General features: G+C 40.8%; 1 protein-coding gene across 2 annotated transcripts in view; it reads left to right on the top strand.

The window, feature by feature from the left end:
- CRACD (capping protein inhibiting regulator of actin dynamics) overlaps nt 1-10,953 on the top strand; it is a 234,425-nt gene continuing 223,472 nt past the window's right edge. For both annotated transcript variants that reach the window (XM_074347374.1, XM_074347363.1), the window contains exon 1: nt 1-1,330. The gene's annotated coding sequence lies outside the window, so the exon portion shown is untranslated. The remainder of the gene's footprint in view (nt 1,331-10,953) is intronic.

Genomic DNA, 10,953 nt, shown 5'->3' with positions numbered 1-10,953 from the left:
TATGCTTATTTGAAATAAAGCAGACATCATTTAGAATATGCAAGCACTGAACAATGATACCTATATTTACAAAAATACACAACCATATTTTACTCTAGTAGTTAATTAAAATGTTTAGCTAGAAAAACCCAGCTGGATAAGGCAATAAGCACTAGATTCTCCCTGTATCAAAGTTGCTCCTTTAAGTAAGGTACCTGCATTAAATTTAGAGTAGTCCTGTTTTGGCATTGGGACATCTGACTTAAGATGGAATACCTATTAGGGTTAACCTTCATCTGCATCTTTTGTCACAGATGATTTGTTTTGTTTTGTTTTTTGCTTTGTTTTCAATTTCTTGTTTAATAATGACACGGAATTATTTTTAGGATCTTTGCAGGCAGAGTGAAGAAAAGATCACCAGAAACAGATTTCCAAGTTCCATCGAAATAGTCACTGCAAAACATGGAGAAAAAGTCTCAGTGCTTCCAGTTTGGCCATAAAAGGAAAAGATTATGATTAATTAAAATTTGAAATTAAAATTTCAAAGTCAATGTTTAATTTCATCATGGCTGGGGCCAATAATGCTCAATGTCAGTGTAACTTTGTTCAGACATACAGCGACTCAGCAAAGCAGTTTCGAGCCTCTTTCTGTGTGGCATCTTTCAACTTGTTTGACTTTCCGGAGTCCCAGTGCCATTTCTCACTGTTGGGGTTCTGCAGGGCGAAACTCCCTCTGGAGTCCAGGTCGCTCTCCTTAGTCTCCGGCTGATCCAGGTACCAGCGGCTGGATTTGCATGCCGAGGGGTGGTCCCGGGTTCTTGCGCCAAGTGACCCTCCCTGGGAGCCCGCCATAGTCACCTCAGACCCCAGGGTTCAGCCGACCCTCGGGCCATCCCCCGCAGGGGTGGGGAGGGCACTGACCAATCCCACGCCCTTCCCGGTGCCCGGCTCAGGTTTCTGGGCATCCCGCCCCCCTCAAGGAAGGGAGCGGTCCGGCGCGCGTCTTCCCTCGAGGGCGCGAAAGGGAACTCGGAGCTGCTCCGCGCCAGGGCCCGGCTGTCCAGCGGCGAAGCCGGGCGGGGCCGCGGCGCGGGTCCGAGCGCCCGAGGCGCGGGCGGAGCATGTGACCACGCCGCGCGGGGCCGGGCGCGCAGTGCCGCGCGGTGGCGGTGGCGGGGAGAGCAATGGAGGCCGCGGCCGCCTGAGAGGCGGGTGCGCTGCCGGTGCTGCTGCGGAGGCTGCTGGTGCTGCGAAGCCGCCGCGGGCTGTGCATCCGCGCTCGCCGCCCGCGCAGGATCGCGGGTCGCCGTCCGGCCGCTCTGCCACCCCTGGCGCTTGACCAGGACCTCAGGTGAGCGCCCTCTCGGCCCGCGGCCGGAGCCAGACAATGGGTGCAGCGGGCGGGCTTGTCCCCTCCCCTCGCGACCCCCCGGGCCAGGCCCCCGCGGCGCCCCGGGATCCTCGATCTTGCCGCTGCCCCAGGGGTGTGGGCTCGGCGTGGCGGGCCGTGGACTTCGGGGCGGTGTCCCGGCGCGTGCTGCGGAGACCCTCCCCGAGGAACCGGCGCGTCGTGTGCGCCGCTTTGGATCCCACGCGAGGAACCTGAGGACGGGGTGCGCCCTCGGGAACTTGCCGAGAGCGTGGGACCTTCTAATTCCCTCTGTCCTTCCCGCGCCGCGGCGTCCTGCTCCGGGGTCCCCGGCTCGGGTGCGGGCAGCGGCCGGGGTCAGAGAGAGACCTCGCCGTCTGGGATCACGGACGCTGACCCGGCTCAGCCTCCTCCCCTCGCCAGAGCTGCATTGCTTTGTTTAACCTCTGCCAGGCCATTTCGCACCAACTCTTGTTGCCCCAGTTCTGATGAGCCACCAGTTTGATGGCTCTGAGGCAAGACAAAGGTTTTCCCTGTTTACAAAGGCTGGAGCTGGGAAACTGCACGCTGCTGGTGGTGTAAAATGTGTTTTCCTTATCTTCTCCCAGGGGTTCTTGCGATGGTTTTCCTGGTTCTATTACCGTCCTTTCTTGCAGAGCTCTGTAGTGGCGAGATTGGACCTCCTAACCCTACCGAGACGGTGGGTGGGGTATGGCTTTATTCATCCTTATCAGTAAACAGAAGGGCAAACTTTTACATTTTAGATGTTCTCAGAATAGAGGCATAGTAATCATTTTCTGAATTCTGCATTTTAAGAGAAAATAAATATTTAAAGACACATTAATTTCGTGGTTGGGCGGGGTGACAGTGGGGAGAAAACCTAGCAACTACAACCATGTGTTGTGAAATTTTAATATGGTTTTAAGAATAATGGCCCGGAAACTGATCTGGGGGAGGTGAGGGAGTGCGTGTGTGTTGGGGGTGGTGGTGATGGAGAGGGAGTGGTTAGAATACAAAGGATAAGGCAATTTTAGTAAACGGTTCTTAGTAAATATCTTGTACCAATTTTCAGTTCATCAAGTTGTCATTAAATTATTGTTTCCCTGTAAAAATCACCTATAGTAGTTGTTGAATTATATATAAAATGGCTAACAAGTATTTGGCATTGTATGTGAGTCAGGAATCTGAAAACAGCAATCAATTTTGAGTAATTTTAAAAAGTCAACAAAGGAAAGACACTTCCACTACTCCCGCCTTTATTCTGTGGGAAAACGGAATCCTAGTTTAATAAATTCAACAGAAAATAACCTGTAAGAAAAAAATTTCAAAGGCAAGGTTTTTTAAAGAAGCATTGTGAGAAATGCATCTTATATAGGTGATAATGGTTGCATTGCTTCAACTCAGATATGTGAAAGGAAAAAGAGCAGGCTACTAGATTGGTCCTTTCCAGTATTAAAATGTATTTTCTTCCAGACGCGATTTGAAATGGAGAAACTTTCACTCTAAAGACTTAGCAGTCATTTAGTGCTGAATTTGGAGTCAGGAAGATAATATTACTAACCTGACATACTTAGGTAATTGGTATGAGAAACAAAAGCTTCCACATAGTTCTTTCCAAACTATGAAGCACTTTAGTAAATGTAAGTTATTATTATTGCTAGATAAGGAGGCTGTATTTTCTAATTTTCTCTCACACAATTTTGGGAAAATTAATTGAAATTAATGTGAAATTATCCAGTCTGGCATATATTAGATGTTCAATAAATAATTGAGGAAAGAATGAGTTAATGAAAAATAAAATGCAAATGGATAGAACATACATTCAGATCGAATTGGTTTACTTCTTTTAGTTTAATCAATACTTACTGAAGGCCTACTGTGTGCCAAGAACTGTGCGGACTGTTTCCACGTACAGTTCATAAAAGCCTGGTAATCTTCCTTTTTTGATTGTGTGATGTATGTTTCCATAAAGAATGGGGCCCCTTGGGTTGTAGTAATCATCATCGCATATAACTGAGTAGCACAGTAGAACATTTCACTTGTTATATGTGCAAATACTTTCTCACAGTGGCCTGTGGGGAGGCAGGGCAGATGCTATCATTCCCGTTTTGTAGGTGAGGAAATCCAGACACAGCGAGATTAAATGACTTGCCAGCTCCTCACTACTGAAGCAACAGTGCCAGGGACAGAAGCTGGACCTCAAGCCTAATGCTTTCATCTCTGAACCACACTGTCTTCTCCAAGATACACTGCACCTCCAGAAAATCTCTCTTGAGTTAGGCCTCATGAAATAGTCTATCTTTGGGGAAGGAGAGTATAGCTCAATTGGCAGAGTGCAGGCTTAGCATGCATGAGGTCCTGGGTTTAATTCCCCAGTACCTTCTTTAAATAAAAATAAACAAATAAACCTAATCACCCCCCAAAAGCCTGCCTTTGGAATAACTTTAAGGAAAAGTTATATCTTACAAGCTACTACTTAGTGAAGTGGTTAAATATGCAAGTTCTGGAGGCAGGTGACTACATTTGAACATGAGAATAAATATAAGTACTTAGCACAAAGTCTAGTAGAAACTAAGCATTCAGTGTCGGCTAATTATTTTTATTCTTATTTTTATAATGAAGCAGTGACTTTTAAACTTTTTTGGGGGGGCCACAATAAGAGATGCTTTTTACTTTGCCATCCAGTATATTGATACATTACAAATGTGTTTAATTAAAAAAAAATCATGAATCAGTACTTAGACTTCCTATGTGCAGTGCATTCTTATATTTTTCATTCTGTTTTATTGAGAAATTTAGGATGAGAGACACTGAATGATTTCACATCCCATTAATGCGTCAGGACCTGCAGTTTGAAAAGCACTAATGTAAAGGATAATCAGATTAATAAGTGCGTTAAAGAAAAATCTATCATTTAATCTTTATACTTTCCCCTTCTAATGATTGACAACATCAGTTGGAATTTGAATATTAAATTATACTGAAAATAGATTCTTAAACATTTCTTAGCAATTCTAACTGTATATGGAGTACTTACTATGGTCTAGGTACTGTGCTGAGCAGTCTGTGTGTGTACGTTATCTAATTTAGTGCTCGCAACAGCCCTGTAAGGATGTCTTGTGTTTCCATTTGATAATTAACATTAAGACTCAGACTGGTTTTATGAACTTGCCCAAGGTCATAAAGTTAGTGAGAGATGAAGCAAGAATTCAAACAATTCTGTTTGACCCCAAAGCTCTCTGCACTTTCAGCCCCAACCCTCTGTTCTGATGTTCTCTCACAGTGACTTCTGAAGATACATCATTCCTTCTCTTACATAAATTTGAATGGCGTCTTGAGAACTTACGTGTTGGGGTGTATCTTTTGTAGTTTCCTTTGAAAGGACCAATTTGAAGAAAATTTTGAAGTTAGTAAAGTAAGAGCATACTGGGTAGCATTAGTATTAGACTAGTATTTCACTTTGACTTTGATGTAAATATTTTGGAATAGCTTCTCAAGTTTTTATGACAGTGTCGATTAATTGGTCAGTTTTATTGAGCACCCGAAGTTTTAATATATCTTCAGAAGAGACATGAAATAGCTGTGTAACTATAAAAAGACTTCATTACAAATGAATGTCAGCTTTTGTTCAGGCACAAAATGAAGACTTAAGAGCTACAAAGTGTACTTTATATTATATTGATTTGTTTCAAAATCACCAGACAGTGAAAGTATTTATTTTGTTAAGTACTTGTAAGACACCACCACTAATTGTACTATTAATTTTTTTTTTGTATTTCAGTTCTTTGCACGTGTTTCTTAAATTTTTAGCAGTATTTTAATTTTAATTTTTTAGTAGTTCTGGGACTTTCTTCCTCTTTAAAAAATATTGTGAGAAAGAATTAAGGAACTGTATTTTATAAGGAGTACTTAGAAACACAAGTAGATAATTTTACATGACAGTGGAAAGGAAATTTCACTGTTTCTTTTCACACTCATGTCTTCCAGACTCAGACTCTTTCAGTGTCTAGTTTGCATATTGCTGTTGACATGTAGGAGTGTATCTTATAAATAAAATAATTACCAGGTGCTTAAAGATACATAGATATGCTCCTGCTTTTGCATTACAGCTTCCCTGTACATGGGGCTTTAAACTTTCAATGGTATGTTTAGTTTATTTGTTGAATTAAGGTTAGGGTTTTCAAAACTGATAATTTTTTTAAAATATTAGAGCTTGTGTAGCTCATGATAATCTTATTAGACAAAGAACAGCAGTTTCATGGTTTATGTGGTTTGAAAATCTACATACTTCTTTTCATCAGTCATCATTTCTCATAAGATTAGATAAAAGTGAGTATATTGTTTCACTTATTGTTGGACATCAGATTTTACCCTTAGATGAGCCCTCAAAAAACCGTTTTGCCCCTAACGAAATTGTGTACAGTTGTCATAGCTTATGTTTTATGCTTATTTTGTTAATTTATTCCTTTTGTCTAACACTTGACCCCTAGTGGATTGGTATAGTTTTTGTGAGCATCAAGGCATATTCCAGCTATTGAATGGTCACTGTAATTTTTCTTTGTTTAGGCAGGTACACTGGATTCCCATTACATTTTGTACTACTTTTATTCTTGATGTGAGAATTCTTAGAGATAAAAAGAGCAAAATCAATTTAGATATATACTTGTACTAGTGCCTTTGAGACAGATACATATGCATATTTTAGATTTACATATATGTGTGGTTTCTGAAGTTATATGAGAAGTGCAAAATTACAAACTCTTAATCCATAAATTTAAAAATTATCTTAAGTAACTGTGGAAATATAGAAGCTGCATAAAACCTTTAAGAGTTGTTAAATGCTTTAATCACTAAATGCTTAATGTTATCAGAAATATTTAAGAAGCCAAATAGAACAACCATGTATAATAGCTTTTATAGTCTAGTAAGTTTATATATGGAAAGGTGATGCCATTTAAAATTGTCAAAAGTGAAGTGCAGAAATATTTTCAGTCAGATTTTAAAATCATCACCAGCTCTTCCAGATATTTGTAGAATTTTTCAAATAGTATATTTCGGGGCTTACGTGGAAATTTCAATAAACTTGCTTCCAAAACTGGTACTATTTTAAATATGTTTGAGGAAAAGATATAGAAGTTGCCTCCCTGAAACACTTTGGGAAGTATTTAAATTGGAAGTAAGTACTCAGCTCACTAGAGACAGGCTGTTAGAATAGAATTTAGAACAGATACCAGCTGCTGAGAAAAATTATTCCCAGGAACAAGAAGGGAAGGGAAACTTGCAAAAAAATGTGTTGGTCTTTTCACCAGGGAGGGTAAGACCAACCCACCCAGAGGTCCACAGCCTGGCTCCAGTCCCTGGAGAGCGATTGGCCGGCACTAATGGGGGAGGGGAGCAGGCAGGGAGAGGGGGCAACAGAGAAACTTAGTTATTGTTGAAATCTAGGATAAGCCAGATTCATTAAATAATCTGTGAAAATTCTTGTGTACAATTGTTAACCCACAGTTTCCTCACTTGGGAGAAATGAAAAGGATAGTCCATGGTTCCCATGGAAGAGGAAACATCAGAACCCCATTGTCAAAGCCATTTATGGTCTCAGGTCGAGGCCACAGCTGATGCTCTTAGTTAGGGAAGCTTGTGACAGGTTCAGCAGAGCTGGTAAGACACTGCTGATGATTTCCAGGCTGTCCTAAATGATTGCATTCCAGGTTTTCTTCTTTTTGAAAAGTTCTTAATAAATATAGAGTGACTTTTTCTCTACCAGAGCATCACTGTGACAGACGGAGGGGGCTTGCTTGGCGCGCCTTCTGATGCAGCTGCCCGGGCATGTTTGTGATGGGTTAACTGTTTTCTAGAGTTAATGAGGTCAGGGTCACAGGTTCAGTTCCTGGGAAGGCCAGTTAGCTTTGCTTTGTTCTCTGATCTCATATTGTACTCTTAACCCAGACCAGCCATCTGGCGAAGGCAGATCATTGATCACAAAGGGACTAATAAGTGAGACGGTGTGGGAGGAGCAGCGTGAATCTTTCTCAGTGGATGTTGAGTAATTAGAGAAGCAATTCCAAAAGCATGTGCACGTTTGTGTTTCATAGCATTATCTTAATATGTGGAAGATAACGTGGCTGTCACATAACTTTCTTTGTCATTTCTGTTGAACTCCCATTTTAACAGTTTTTTCAAGTTACAAGTTCTTAGAAGCCTCATTCATTCTGCAGTTACACTGTCTCAAAGATTCTTAGATTCCCTCTCCGTTTGTAGGACAGCAGCTCTGTTAGTGAGAACAGGGTAAGTCTGAAAGTAGTAGATCAAACGACCTACTTGATTGTTTACAGATCCAACTCTATTGAGTTAAAAAATAAAAGTTAAAAAAAAGCAAAAACACTTTTGAATGAGAATAAATAGATTGAGAATATCCAGGAAAATACCTTACAGTTTTTCTAAGCCTCTTTGCATCTATTAATCTCTTATTCCCTTTATTAAAATTACTTCTAGTGTCAAGAGAAATATCTGAAATCATCTAGACCTGTGCTGTCTGTACCTGTAGCCACTGGTCCCCTGTGGCTATTGAGCATTTGCGATGTGGCCTGTCCAAATTGGAATGTGCCCTAAGTTTAAATAAGCACCAGATTCCAAACACTTGGTATGAAAAAAAAAAAGTAAAATATGTTATTGATAATTTTAAAATACCGGTAACATGTTGAAAAAAATGTTTTAGCTATGTTAGATTGACTAAAAACATCATTCAAGTTAATTTTAACCTTTTTTTAATTTTTTAAAATGTGCCTCCTAGAAAATTAAAACCTACCTATGTGACTTGCGTTGTATTTCTCTTAGGCAGTGTTGTTCTAGACCATCCCTTCATTTTACAGATGAGAAGGCTAAGTTCAGAGGTTAAGTAACTGAGCTGAGTTCTTTCCACTGCCTGTAATCTCTCCCTGCTAATGGGTTAGGTGCTCAAGAAAATGGGGACTCTTTGAACCATTAAAACACCGTTTAGTCCATGGCAATTACCGTATGTTGCAAGGTCTGCGTCTAAGTCATTGCGTGTTAGGTATTATGCGAGGGGTATGTGTGTGTATAGGAGAGGTGCTTGGTTTCATTTATAATGTTGCTATTTAGGGTCTGTCCTATATAGGTCAGAGACCCTCTAGCTTTATTCAGTTCTGAGAAGAGCACATTAAATGATTAGACATTAACAGTTGTAACTCTGGGATAAAAGAGATGTGGTGCTCATTTGGGTGGGTACTTCAATATATATTTCTTGTTGCAAAGTTTTGAATGAACCTTAAGGACCAAGCAGCAAGCTTGTCAGGCTGTATTCGTTTTGGAAGGAGGAGAACTGCTGTGAAGAGAGATTACTTAGCCCGTGTTCTGAAGAAAGAGCTTATGAGCTGTTAGTCACCATCTCTTACCCATGGATGTGCCTTATGTCCCAGACGAAGAAGTAGCCAGGATTGGGTGCTGCCAAGCTCTGGCGCCAGAATGGGGGCTTCCTGTTAGTTTTCTGACATAATAGTCTTTAACTGGCAATGATAAAAAGGAAGAAAACCTCAGGACCAAATTTGTTATTTTTAGTGGAGATTTTTTGTTTTCCTAATCAACATAGGCAGCTCAAATGAACATTTTTTTTAACATTTTTTTTATTGAGTTACAGTCATTTTACAATGTGTCAAATTCCAGTGTAGAGCACAATTTTTCAGTTATACATGAACATACATATATTCATTGTCACATTCTCTTTTTGCTGTGAGCCACCACAAGATCCTGTATACATTTCCCTGTGCTACACAGTACAATCTTGTTTATCTATTCTACATTTTGAAATCCCAGTCTGTCCCTTCCTACCCCCCATCCCCCTGGCAAGCACAAGTTTGTATTTTATGTCTATGAGCCTGTTTCTGTTTTGTATTTATTTACTTATTTATTTATTGATTGATTGATTTATGTATTTATGTATTTATTTATTTTTAGATTCTGCATATGAGTGATCTCATGGTATTTTTCTTTCTCTTTCTGCTTACTTCACTTAGAATGACATTCTCTAGGAATATCCATGTTGCTGCAAATGGTGTTATGCTGTCGGTTTTTATGGCTGAATAGTATTCCATTGTATAAATATACCACATCTTCTTTATCCAGTCATCTGTTGATGGACATTTAGGCTGTTTCCATGTCTTGGCTATTGTAAATAGTGCTGCAGTGAACATTGGGGTGCAGTTGTCATTTTGAAGTAGGGTTCCTTCTGGATACATGCGGGATTCCAGGGTCATCTGGTAAGTCTATTCCCAGTCTTTTGAGGCATTCAAATGAACATCTTAAAGGTGTTATGTTGTTATGTTATGCAGTTTCAGATCTAGCCTTTCTTTTTTCTGCCCACAGCGTGCTAAGTTACTATCAGTTTGTTATCTGTGACAACTCGTGAACAACTTTGTCAGGCAACCCCTGACACTTCAGTTAATCTCATCGTCCATACTAGTTGGTAATGTACATGAATTTATCCTTTTAGTAGGAGTGGTGTGGAGGCTTAGAGAAGATATACAGCCACTTCCTTATAGAAGTATTTCTGGATCATCATTTTCCTATGCTTTTTGTCTGTTATGAACAACTCAGGTTTGATCCTAGGTACAGAGAAACAAAACAAGAGAGCAACCTTTGAATGGTTACCTTGGAGTAGGGCAACATAAGTAACTGTGGTATGAAGTTTAATGAGAAATACCATGACCATCCACATCTCATTGTAACCCCAGTTTACAGTGAGTCATTGTAAACCCAGTTTATCTTATGTAAGCAGACATGTGTTGAGTACTGTGCACCCTGGGCTGGGCACTATGGACATAGCACCAAAAGAACAAAGTTGAGGGGGGAGTACAAGTCACTTGAATGTGAACTTTGGTTGTAGTTTCTAGTTGAGAAAAGAAGGTAGCATTTTTGCATTGCTGCAGGTTGAATGAATGAATGCATTAGGGTTTATGTTCTACAATTCACTAGCTGATTTCATGTGCTGTCATGTTTAATGTCATGTCCCGTTTCTAGCAGTAACCAGCTTTTTTCCTTTGTGTCTCTGGGACAGTCATTTGGGATGTTGGGAGGTGTGTTGCCCCGTGGGGAGTCACATTGAACGTGGAAGGGTAGCACTTGTACCCTGAATTCCTCCTCCTTTCCCAGATCCAGCGGTTCATACCAGGCACTGTGGAGTTGCTAGTGAATATAAAAATGAAGAACTCACAGTCTAATAAAGAAGAAAGACAAGGCAGAATGTAAAGTGTGCTACGATAGAAGGTCGAAGTGCTGTGGGAACTCAGAGGAAGGGGTGTTTTGGTGAAGGAGAGAATGAAGAAAGATAAGGAGGTAGCTTACAGAGGAAGTGATATTTGAGCTGGATCTTGAAAGCTGGGTAGAGTTTTGAAAGATGGAGAGGACTGGAAGGGTATTGTAGAGGTAGGGAACAGAGTGAGCAAAGATAAGGCAAGCGTGAGAGCCATGGTATACTGAGGTGGCAGGAACATCAGGCATGGCAGAGAGTGGTGGGAGGCAAGACTACAAAGAGAGATTTGAAAGGCTAAAGAGTGCCAACATTTTTCAGGCACTTGGGGGAGCTATCAGAA

Source organism: Camelus bactrianus, chromosome 2 (genome assembly GCF_048773025.1).
Source record: "Camelus bactrianus isolate YW-2024 breed Bactrian camel chromosome 2, ASM4877302v1, whole genome shotgun sequence".
Classification (NCBI taxonomy): Eukaryota; Metazoa; Chordata; class Mammalia; order Artiodactyla; family Camelidae; genus Camelus; species Camelus bactrianus.
This window is presented reverse-complemented; position numbering and strand designations above follow the sequence as displayed.